This window comes from Phyllobates terribilis, unplaced genomic scaffold, assembly GCF_046119375.1.
Source record: "Phyllobates terribilis strain yellow unplaced genomic scaffold, ASM4611937v1 Scaffold_1__5_contigs__length_1240528914, whole genome shotgun sequence".
Classification (NCBI taxonomy): Eukaryota; Metazoa; Chordata; class Amphibia; order Anura; family Dendrobatidae; genus Phyllobates; species Phyllobates terribilis.
In genome coordinates, this window is record NW_027362761.1 from 3744472 (window position 1) to 3757454 (window position 12983).

A 12983-nucleotide genomic window follows, 5' to 3' on the forward strand; every position below is an offset into this window, starting at 1 on the left:
TGACAGTGAGGGTGATCAATGAGTGGAACAGGCTGTCACGAGAGGTGATGAGTTCTCCTTCAATGGACGTCTTCAAACAGAGGCTGGACTAACATCTCCCTGAGATGGTTTAGTGAATTCAGCATTGAGCAGGGGGTTAGACACGAAGACCCTGGAGGTCCCTTCCAACTCTAACATTCTATGATTCTAGGTGACTGATGCAATTATTTATTTCCCAGACTACTAAAAAACACACAAGTACAGAAAATTTATTTTTTGGGCCTAGAATTGGCAACAAGATGGCTTATGCCAGTTATTTATTTGCAACACTACTAGAAAACACACAGCAGACCTGAAAAATTATTTCTTTGGCCTTATAATGGCAATGAGACGGCTGATTTCAATTATTTATTGCTCAGACTACTAGAAAACACACAGAAGCTTAAAGGAACAGTACTCCTACAGGCGGGGATGTAGAGTACCCACAGCGGCTTAAAGGACAGCACTCCCACAAGTGGAGGGATGCAGAGTACACGCAGCAGCTTAAAAGAACAGTACTCCCACAGACGAGGGGGTTGCAAAGTAGAGATGAGCGAACTTGTTTGGAAAACGTTTTCCAATCTCAACGTTGGCCTGAACATTGCACATTCGGATTCGTGTTCGGATTCCCAAGCATTTTCCTCAAAATCGGCAAAATTCGGCCAAAGTTCGGTAAATGATTGAATTTCCACTAATGCTTTTGTTATGACTTTGGCTAGGAAAGTGATGCTGTATGATGAGCGGGGGAGGGGGGGGCGTGTTTGATAAGGGGAGGGGTTGGGGAGAGGTCAGAGAAGTGGCGGACTGTTATTCGTTTTTTTTTTTATTAACTTAATGAGTGGAGATTCCGGCAGCCAATCAGGGCACAGAAAGCAACCACAACGTCCAGACACAACGGCTTGTGTCATTGGCTGCCAAACTCACATGTCCCTCTCCATATAAAAAGCAGACATGTGGCCTCAGCGCCATTTTGTCAGTATAACAACGTAGTGAGCTGCTGCAAGCAGTCAGATAGTTAGCTAGGTGGTTTATTGTCAGCTAGTTCAGATAGATAGAATCCTGTGTCAAATCAACCTTCCAGCATATCAATCCTTTGTGCTAATTGTGTGGTCCTGCCAACAGTCCACATTTCAGCATCTGAATCCTTTGTGCTAATTGTGTGGTCCAGGCTCCAGTCCACATTTCAGCATCTAAATCCATTGTGCTAATTGTGTGGTCCAGGCTCTTGTCCACATTTCAGCATCTAGATCCATTGTGCTAATTGTTTGGTCCAGCCAGCAATCCACATTTCACCATCTAAATCCTGTGTGCTAATTTTATGGTCCAGACACCAGTCCACATTTCAGCATCTAAATCTTTTGTGCTAATTCTGTGGTTCAGTCACACTATCTCTGCAAATAAATACTGATTGTTAATTTAGTGACAGGTGACTGACAGGACTGGGCCTAGGGTTGTGAAACAGCTGGTTAAAAAAGGGGAAGGGTACATCCAACATGAATGGGAAAAAAGCAAGATCGTGGTGGAAGGGGGATTAGGCTTGGTGTTCAAGGTGTACGTGGGGTAGGTGGTAATGTTACTGAAAGCTCTACTGAACAAACACCACTCGTCATATCCAAAGACAACTTACAACTTCTGTTATTAGATGGGCTACTCAACTTCCTTTCTTTGGCTGCCGCACAGCGGTATGCCTTGTAAATGAGGGCCAGAAAGAGCATGTGCTCCAGTGGATGGCAAGTGCTGCATCAAGTGGCCTCTCCCCCTCTTCCTCCACCTTAACATCACACACAGTCCTCAGACGTGGCACCCCAAATACCCTTGTTTCCTCCAGCATCACAACTCTCCAACCACCCAACTGACTGTGGGGAACCACAAACGGGCGAGTCTGCAGAGCTGTTCACACATTCTATTCCATGGGCATCAGAGGTCTGCTCCAAAGATTCACAGACTCAAGAGGAGGAAAGCATCTGCACCGATGCCCGAAATTTTTTCAGTTGGATCAAAAGCCGGACGAAGTAGGATCCGAGCAGAATTCAGACCCTCATCACCAGACGTTAACCCCTAGGGCTGGAGGTGACCATTATACTATTTCTACTCTGGGGAAATTGATGCCACTTTAGTGGTGTGTGTCAATAATTTTTTGAAATGTGGAGACTCCAAGTTGGGCCTCCATCTGGTGGGTTGCCTGTAGTGGAAGGGGTGTCAGAGCCCCATTACACTATTTCTACTCTGGGGAAATTGACGCCACTTTGGTGGTGTCTGCCCCTAATTTTTGGAAATGTTTGGACTCCAAGTTGGGCTCCTTCATGCGTGTTGCCTGTAGCAGTAGGGCTCCTAGACCACCAGGCCTGCACTTACCTTCAGTCAACTACCTGTGTTACTATCCTTAACCCCTTTACGACCTAGGGCGTATTAGTACTTATCTGTGCCCTGGGCCTTATGGACCTGATACGTATTAGTACGCCCTGGCGATTTCGCCCGCACACAGGCTGTGCGGGCGCGATCACCGCCGGGTGTCAGCTGATTGTCACAGCTGACACCCAGGGCTATGTGCAGGGAGCGGTCCCGCACAGCTCCCAGCACATTAACCCCCGTAATGCTGCGATCGAAGTCGATCGCAGTCGATCGCAGCATTGCGGTGGCAAGGGGAGGTGATCGCCGATACTCACCTCCTCTTCCGGCCTCCAGCGATGTCTGCCGCGGCTTCCAGGATGTTGCCATGACGACCCGATGTCATCATGACAACATCCGGGTCACCAGACAGCAGGAACATTTTTTGGACATGCGCAGTGCATCTCCAAACAATGTTCTCCCTGTCCAGCGCTGACAGCCTGCATGGCACAGGGATGGTGCTGCATTCCTGTGCCATGCAGGCGATCAGAGAAAAAAAAGTGAAAGTCCCATAGTGGGACAAAGTAATAAAGTATAAAAACTATCAGAAAGTGAAAAAAAAATAAAAAAAAAATTGTAAAAATATTTAAAAAAAAAATAAAAAAAATAATCCACCAAAAATAAAAATATAATGTACCCATCAATAAATATTATTATAAAAAAAACAAAAAAACAATAAAAGTACACATATTTGGTATCGCCGCGTCCGGAACAACCTGACCTATAAAACTGTCCCACTAGTTAACCCCTTCAGTGAACACGATAAAAAAAATAAATAAAAAACGAAGCAAAAACAATGCTTTATCACCATACCGCCAAACAAAAAATGGAATAACACGCGATCAAAAAGACAAATATAAATTAAAATGGTACCGCTGAAAACGTCATCTCGTCCCACAAAAAACAAGCCACCATACAGCTCCATCAGCCAAAAAATAAAAAAGTTATAGCTCTCAGAATAAAGCTAAGCTAAAAATAATTTTTTCTATAAAATTGCTTTTATGTAAAAGTGCAAAACATAGAAATACAATATAAATGTGGTACCGCTGTAAACATACTGACCCGAAGAATAAAGCTGCCTTATCAATTTTACCACACGCGGAACAGAATAAAAAAAAAGCAAAAAAAACAATTCCTGAATTGTTGGTTTTTGTTTATTCTGCCTCCCAAAAATCGGAATAGAAAGCGATCAAAAAATGTCACGTGCCTGAAAATGACACCAATAACAACGTCAACTCATCCCACAAAAAACAAGCCGTCAAATGACTGTCTGCCAAAATCTGGAAAAATTATAGCTCTCAAAATATGGCGATGCAAAAACTAGATTTTACAAAAAATGCGTCTTTTAGTGTGTGACAGCTGTCAGTCATAAAAACCCCTTATGATTCTGGTATCGCTGTAGTCTCACCGACCCGAAGAATAAGGTCGTCTAATCACTTATACCGCATGAGGAACGGCGTAAAAAATAAACTCTCAGGTTAGGGTTGTGCTACGGTTAGGGTTGTGCTACGGTTAGGGTTGTGCTAGGGTTAGGGTTGTGCTAGGGTTAGGGTTGTGTTAGGGTTAGGGCTGGGGTTGGGGTTAGGTTTGGGGTTAGGGTTGTGATGGGGTTGGGATTTTTTTCAAAAGTAAGAAAAAAAGATGACGATATGGCGACTAGTGTTGAGCGCAAGTGCTCGCTACTTGAGTTTGCATCAGGTGTTCTGGTATGCATTGAGTATCGTGGGTATTTGAGTGACATGCTCAAGTCTCCGCCCCATATGCTTCACGGCCCAAAAAACTTTGCGGGGATTGCCTGCCATGCACGAGCGATCCCCGCATGTTTTTTTTGGGGTGTCTAATAACCGTGAAACATCCGGGCGGGGACTCGAGCATGTCACTTGAGCACACGCAGTACATGGTGCATACCTGAGTACCCGATGCAAACTCAAGTAGCGAGCACTTGCGCTCAAGAATAATGACAACTTATTCAATATGATGACCTAATGTTATCAAATTCTGTGTCGTACCTCTGGGTTCAAAATGTTCACTATACACCTTAATAAAATCCTTGAGGGGTATAGTTTCCAAAATGGGGTCACTTGTGGGGGAGCTCCACTGTTTAGGCACATCAGGGGCTCTCCAAACGCGACATGGTGTCCGCTAACAAATTGAATGGAAAATCGGCTCAAATTGTTAGCGGATGCCATGTTGCGTTTGGAGAGCCCCTGCGTGCCTAAACTTTGCAGCTCCCCCACAAGTGACCCCATTTTGGAAACTAGACCACCCAAGGCACCTATCTAGATGCATAATGAGCACTTGGAACCCCCAGATGCTTCACAAATTGATTCGTAAAAATGAAAAAGTGGAAAAAAAAATACTTTTTTATTTTTACAAATCAATTTGTGAAGCACCTGGGGGTTCCAAGTGCTCACTATGCATCTAGATAGGTGCCTTGGGTGCTCTAGTTTCCAAAATGGGGTCACTTGTGGGGGAGCTCCAATGTTTAGGCACACAGGAGCTCTCCAAACGCGACATGGTGTCAGCTAACAAATTGGAACCATGTCGCGTTTGGAGAGGCCCTGTGTGACTAAACATTGGAGCTCCCCCACAAGTGACCCCATTTTGGAAACTAGACCACCCAAGGCACCTATCTAGATGCATAGTGAGCACTTGGAACCCCCAGGTGCTTCACAAATTGATTCGTAAAAATGAAAAAGTGAAAAAAAAACACTTTTTCATTTTTATGAATCAATTTGTGAAGCACCTGGGGGTTCCAAGTGCTCATTATGCATCTAGATAGGTGCCTTGGGGGGTCTAGTTTCCAAAATGGGGTCACTTGTGGGGGAGCTCCAATGTTTGGGCACACAGTGACTCTCCAAATGCAACATGGTGTCCTCTAACAAATTGAATGGAAAATCGGCTCAAATTGTTAGCGGACACCATGTTGCGTTTGGAGAGCCCCTGTGTGCCCAAACATTATGTAACATACCTGGCGGCGTCCTTGCATGGTGGTCCATCTCCCACTGTGCAAGAGCGCGCACTTGATCTCCAGTCCAGAATGTCTCTCTGGCTTCCCTCCTTGCTGTCTGTTTGTCTGTTTTGGCTGCATAGGGCGACGCCCGCTGAACTTCCTGTTTCTTGTACCTGCTGTGGACACGCCCCTGTTGCACCTTCAGCCTATTGCTGTCCATCTTTGGGTATTTATACCACCTTCTTCCTCAAGATGGCGCCTGAGCATTGTGTCCTGTCAGTCGGCTGTTTGTCTCTGACATGCCAGGTCCTATCCTGTTTTCCTGCCTGTTTTCCAGTTCTTTGTCTGAACTGTGGTCTGTTCTTGTGAACACGCTTCTTGCCTGTTCTTTCGCCTTCTAGGGGCCGTATTCCTAGATCTGCCTGTCTGTGCCTTGCGGTATCTGTTCCCGTCTGAACAGAGTCCTGTTTGTGTCCCTGCCTTGCGGTATCTGTTCCTGTCTGAACTGAGTCCTGTCTTTTTCTCCTGTCTTGCAGTATCTGTTCCCGTGTCTGAACTGAGTCCTGTCTATGTCTCCTGCCTTGCGGTATCAGTTCCCGTGTCTGAACTGAGTCCTGTCTGTGTACTCTTGCCTGCTGCCTTTCCTGGAGGCTGTATTTCCAGGCCTGTCTGAACACGCTCCTAGCCTGTTCCTCCCGCCTTCTAGGGGCCGATTACCTAGATCCGTTCCTGTATCTTGTCTGTCCTGTCTGAACACGCTCCTTGCCTGTTCGTCCCGCCTCTCTGGGAGCCGTATTCCCAGACCCGCTCCTGTATCCCGCTGCAGTGTCGGTCTCTTCCGTACACTCAGTTCCAGTCTGAACTCTCTCCTATCCTTTACCTGTTTTGCCTCTATGTCCGTTCCTTTCCTTTTTCTGCAGAGTCTGAACTCGTACCTAACTCCTGCTGGTTGTCTCTGTACTTCCGTTTGTGAGTTTGTGGTCCCCTCGCTACTTCACTGCAAGTACCCTGTGGGTATCTGGCTCTGCCTTTCCCTTCCTGTCTGTTCCGTGTGAACAGAGCCCTGTCCGTCCTGCTCTGACTCCTTGCTCACTGCTCCGGCAGCCTTGCTCCGCTCTTACCCTTTTGCTCACTGCTCCGGCAGTCCTGTCCTGCCCTGCTTCTGCCCGCTGCTCCGGCAGTCCTGTCGTGCCCTGCTTCTGCCCGCTGCTCCGGCAGTCCTGTCCTGCCCTGCTTCTGCCCGCTGCTCCGGCAGTCCTGTCCTGCCCTGCTTCTGCCCGCTGCTCCGGCAGTCCTGTCCTGCCCTGCTTCTGCCCGCTGCTCCGGCAGTCCTGTCCTGCCCTGCTTCTGCCCGCTGCTCCGGCAGTCCTGTCCTGCCCTGCTTCTGCCCGCTGCTCCGGCAGTCCTGTCCTGCCCTGCTTGTGCTCGCTGCTCCTGCAGCCCCGTCCTGCTCTGTTCTTGCCCACCGCTTTGGGCGTTCCCTCTCTGCTGTGGTTGTCTACCGCATCTGCGGTTCTGTGACCCAGTCTGTACTGGGTCTTAACCTTTCTGTGCTCCAGCCCGTCCTTTCGGCCAGTACCTCCCTGCCTGCATACTCGCCTGTATCCACCCCTCTGCATACCTGCCGTGTTTGCTTACATCCACCAGTCTGTGCCAGCCTAACCTGCCTGTTCCAGTAATTCCAGTGTGGGTCAACCCCCGTGTCCGGAGTTTGACCTGGAGTAGCACCTGGTCCCTCTGCCCGGTTTCTCCCTGGTGCACTGGCGTCGTATGCCGTCGTGCCACCTTGGTCGGATCGGCCAGATACTTAGTCACGCCCCTCCAGGCACTCTCCGGTCCATGGTCCAGTGGAACCACAACACCCGCACACGCCAGTCAGTCCGGGCGTGTGCATAACACATTACGAATCAATTTGTGAAGCACCTGATGTTGTTGCATCTCCTTCATGTGTGTTGCCTGAATTTTCCAGGGCTTTCAGGGCACCAGGCCTACACCTGCACCTGTTACTGATCAATGTTCAAGCTAGAAATACTGGTCCAAGCCCAGTCCCAGGGCCTGTCCCATGCATCCATGCTTCGCAATTATACTATTTGTACTCTGGTCAATTGATGCCACTTTTCCGGGTGTCTGCCCCTAAATTGAGCTGTTTTGCCAGCTTGTGGGCCCCCTTGAAGTTGTTGTCCATGCGTTTGCTTTAGCTTCCCATTGAATTCAATGGGGTTCAGATATGTTCGGCGAACATTGAGAAGTTTGACGAACAGAAGCGAATCAAACCTTGAAAGGTTCGCTCATCTCTAGTGCAGATTACTCACAGCGGCTTAAAGAAAGTATTCCCACAGGTGGGGGGTGGGGGGAAAGTGCAGAGTGTACACAGTAGCTTAAAGGACAGTACTCCCACAGGTGGGGTGGGTGGGAGGGGTGCAGAGTACACAGATGCAGCGGCTTAAAGGACAGTACTCTCACGGATATGGGTGTAGAGTACACACAGCAGCTTTTAGCACAATACTACCACAGTACTACCACAGATATGAATATATACAATTTGCAAGAGCCATATACAGTGCTGGCCAAAAGTATTGGCACCCCTGCAATTCAGTCAGATAATACTCAGTTTCTTCCTGAAAATGATTGCAATCACAAATTCTTTGGTATTATTCTCGTCATTTAATTTGTCTTCAATGAAAAAAAACACAAAAAGAATTGTCCTAAAGCCAAATTGGATATAATTCCACACCAAACCTAAAAAAGGGGGTGGACAAAAGTATTGGCACCGCTTGAAAAATCATGTGATGCTTCTCTAATTCGTGTAATTAACAGCACCTGTAACTTACCTGTGGCACCTAACAGGTGTTGGCAATAACTAAATCACACTTGCAGCCAGTTAACATGGATTAAAGTTGACTCAACCTCTGTCCTGTGTCCTTGTGTGTACCACATTGAGCATGAAGAAAAGAAAGAAGACCAAAGAACTGTCTGAGGACTTGAGAAACCAAATTGTGAGGAAGCATGAGCAATCTCAAGGCTACAAGTCCATCTCCAAAGACCTGAATGTTCCTGTGTCTTCCGTGCACAGTGTCATCAAGAGGTTTAAAGCCCATGGCACTGTGGCTAACCTCCCTAGATGTGAACGGAAAAGAAAAATTGACGAGAAATTTCAACGCAAGATTGTGCGGATGGTGGATAAAGAACCTCAACTAACATCCAAACAAGTTCAAGCTGCCCTGCAGTCCGAGGGTACAACAGTGTCAACCTGTACTATCCGTCAGCGTCTGAATGAAAAGGGACTGTATGGTAGGATACCCAGGAAGACCCCACTTCTTACCCTGAGACATAAAAAAAACAGGCTAGAGTTTGCCAAAACTTACCTGAGAAAGCCTAAAACGTTTTGGAAGAATGTTCTCTGGTCAGATGAGCCAAAAGTAGAGCTTTTTGGGAAAAAGCATCAACATAGAGTGTACAGGAAAAAAAAAGAGGCATTCAAAGAAAAGAACACGGTCCCTACAGTCAAACATGGCGGAGGTTCCCTGATGTTTTGGGGTTGCTTTGCTGCCTCTGGCACTGGACTGCTTGACCGTGTGCATTGCATTATGAAGTCTGAAGACTACCAACAAATTTTGCAGCATAATGTAGGGCCCAGTGTGAGAAAGCTGGGTCTCCCTCAGAGGTCATGGGTCTTCCAGCAGGACAATGACCCAAAACACACTTCCAAAAGCACTATAAAATGGTTTGAAAGAAAGCACTGGAGCAGTTTGCCAAAGAAGAATGGTCTACAATTCAGCAAAGCATTGTAAGAAACTCATTGATGGTTACGGGAAGCGGTTGTTGTTATTTTGGCTAAAGGTTGTGCAACCAAGTATTAGGCTGAGGGTGCCAATACTTTTGTCTGGCCCTTTTTTGGAGTTTTGTGTGAAATGATCAATGATTTGATTTTTGCTTCATTCTCTTTTGTGTTTTTTTCCTTGCAAGCAAATTAAATGAAGAGAATAACAGAATTGCAGGGGTGCCAATACTTTTGGCCAGCACTGTACATGAATAAAGACCACCGTCCAAGAGGCTAATTCCCATACTAATGAGGAGAACAGTGGAAGGAGAAAAAGGGGGAATCTTATATTTCTAAAGGCTGGGTGCACAAACTATTCAGTTCAATGCCAAAGCAAGAGTAAAAGGCCAATTATGAGCCATATAGTTAGAAAGTGAGGTGGAGGTAAAAAGGTTTCCAATAGTATACCACATGATAATCATAATAGATCAAGTCTTACCCATGAAGTGTGTGCTGGACCATATGTTCTATCCAAGCCCCAACGCGCGTTTCGTGTTGGCTTCTTCGGGGAGCCGGTATTGGTCTGTGTGTAGAGGTAAGGTTTATATATGTCCGCATTGTGGTGGGAGCCCAGGTGATGTGTATTAGTCCCGCACTCTGTGAGCGCATGCAAATGAGGACGCCACCGCCAAGTCCGTCACTTCCGGCGATCACGAGGGCAATGCTTGTCAGGAAGAAAAGTTCCGGTGACGTCAATGACACGCATCGCCATCATAGAGATCCTCCGAGCGACGGGGACGTGTAGGGGACATCACGTGCATGCGCAACCTGTGGTAATTCTTAAAGAAGATGCACACATTACGTATAAGCTGCCCAATGACTGTAGTAGGTTGTTGTTGGAAAGTATGTTAAGCTGCATGTATATAAAGAACCTAATCCATACATGCCCATATATGTTAATAAAGCTTATATTATTAATAGGATTAATCCAAAAAGTCAATGTCTATATACATAAGAGGGCAGAGGAAGGGAACACATGCTAATGTGACAAGTGTATACAATATCTCACATAAGTGAAAAGAAACATACCCCTACATTAAGAATCCCACATATCAACTGAGTTCAAATATGTCAAAATAAATCCAATGGGCACATTCGTACTGAAGCATCAATCTTCAAGTTGGTACTGCTTGGGATCAACCAAAAAACATGGCAAGACATCACGAAAACCAAAAACTGGAAATAAGAAAGTGATAAATGTGATCCGAGAGGCCTTAAAATCAAAGGCATAGATCGTGTCCAATATGGAATGAGGGGTGGGGATTTAAAATGTTTACTAGCACAACTTGAGTGCCGCTGGATAATTAAATTGGGCACTATGACTCCAGAGGGATTAAATGAGAAAGTGACATTCTCCCCATTTTTATGATTATTATAGTGGGTTGTGATGTTATTCCTTTCTTTCTGTTCTTTTCCTCTTAGTAACCCTACAAATCTTAGGGACTTATCCAATTTCTCTATCTCTAGGATGATTTTTATTGTGTGTTTTAATTTATATTTTTATCACTTTCTTATTTCCAGTTTTTTGTTTTCCTGATGTCTTGCCATGTTTTTGGTTGATCCCAAGCAGTATCAACTTGAAGATTGATGCTTCCGTACGAATGTGCCCATTGGATTTATTTTGACATATTTGAACTGTATACTTCAGTTGATATGTGGGAATCTTAATGTAGGGGTTTGTTTCTTTTCACTTATGTGAGATATTGTATACACTTGTCACATTAGCATGTGTTCCCTTCCTCTGCCCTCTTATGTATATAGACATTGACTTTTTGGATTAATCCTACTAATAATATAAGCTTTATTAACATATATGGGCATGTATGGATTAGGTTCTTTATATACAGTGGGTACGGAAAGTGTTCAGACCCCTTTAAATGTTTCACTCTTTGTTTCATTGCAGCTGACGCACCCCCTGGGCCGTGGGGGTACTCGGCAGCCGGGCCTATGTGTAGCGTCGGCCTCCCTGCCTCCTGCTAGGCAGGGAGGCTGTTCCCCTCACCTCTCCGCTCCGTGCCCGGCGTCTTCCTTCCGCTCTGCTGGCAGCACGCGCTGCTTCCCGGCCACAGTGCTTAGGGCGCGCTCCCCCTCTCTTAAAGGGGCCGTCCTAAGGAGTCCCCGGCCAATGGCCGGAGGACTTCACCATATATAAGGCACCTCCTCCAAAATGGAGGTGCCCGAGCAATGTTGTTGCAAAGCCTTCACTCTGCTTCAGCCCTCAGGTCCCGTTACCAGTTACCTGCCAGTCACCTGCCAGATTCCTGCTTGTTACCTGCCAGTCACCTGCCAGATTCCTGCCTGTTACCTGCCAGTCACCTGCCAGATTCCTGCTTGATACCTGCCTGATATCCGCTTACCTGCTTGCAAGCCTGCGGTCCGACGGTCTGCCTTCCGACACCTGTCAGTCTGTCTATGGACCAGCCTGCCCGCTCACCTGGGAGCGCTCACCTGGGAGCGCTCACCTGCTACCTGCCTGCTAGCCTACCTGGAGGCTCTGCCGTCACTTGCCGTGACCACCTGCCTGTCCAGAGACTCTTGCCCGCTCACCTGGGAGCGTCCACCTGCTACCTCTCTGCTAGTCTACCTGGAGGCTCTGCCGTCACTTGCCGTGACCACCTGCCTGTCCAGAGACTCTTGCCCGCTCACCTGGGAGCATCCACCTGCTACCTGTCTGCTAGTCTACCTGGAGGTTCTGCCGTCACTTGCCGTGACCACCTGCCTGTCCAGAGACTCTCGCCCGCTCACCTGGGAGCGCTCACCAGCCACCTGCCTGCTGTCCTTCTACCCAGAGACTGTCCCTGTCACTTGCCGTGACTACCTGCCCTTCTACCCAGAGACTGTCCCTGTCACTTGCCGTGACTACCTGCCCTTCTACCCAGAGACTGTCCCTGTCACTTGCCGTGACTACCTGCCCGTCTTCCCTGGGAGCCACCCGCTTCCTTACAAGGACCACCCCCTTGTATAGTTGCTCAGAGGTTCCACCTCCCAGACCCGTTACAGTTTGCTCGGGCCATGGAACCCGGTGGCACCCAAGCTCCCTCGCTCTCGGACCTATGTCATGAACTTTCCCGTCAGAGGTCCCAACAGGAGTCCATCCTGAGTCACCTGCGTGGTGTTAACTCCCGCCTGGACACATTGACTACCTCTTCGGGAGCTGCCTCCACTCGCACACTTACTACCCCGGCACCGCCGCAGCCCATCAACACCATGGCATCTCTTCCCGGTCCCCGCCTCTCCGCCCCTCCTCGTTTTGGTGGAGATCCCAGCCAGGCATGGGGCTTCATTAACCAGTGCACTCTGCACTTCGAACTGTTGACACACCAGTTTTCCAGCGACCGAGCCAGAGTAGCCTTCATCATGTCCCATCTCACGGGAGAGGCACTGGCTTGGCTAAATGCTCTATGGGAGAGAGGAGACCCCCTGGTGTCCAACCTGCCAGCCTTTCTCACGGCCTTCCGGAAAGTCTTCGACGAACCAGGACGGAAGACCTCATCCGCATCATCTCTGCTACGCCTCCGTCAAGGAAATCTCTCCGTGGGCCAATACGCCATACGGTTCCGTACCCTTGCTTCGGAGCTGGCCTGGGATAACGACTCCCTGGTTTCTGTCTTTTGGGAGGGTCTGTCCGGCCGTATTAAAGATGAACTCGCCGGTCGGGACATTCCTACCACTCTCGACGACTTAATAACACTTGCCACCCGGATTGACATCCGGTTCCAGGAGCGCGCCAAAGAGGTCACCCGTGAGAGGAGGTTTCCACGTCTAGCCCCTACCTTCCAGAAACATGTCACTTCTCCCGTTACT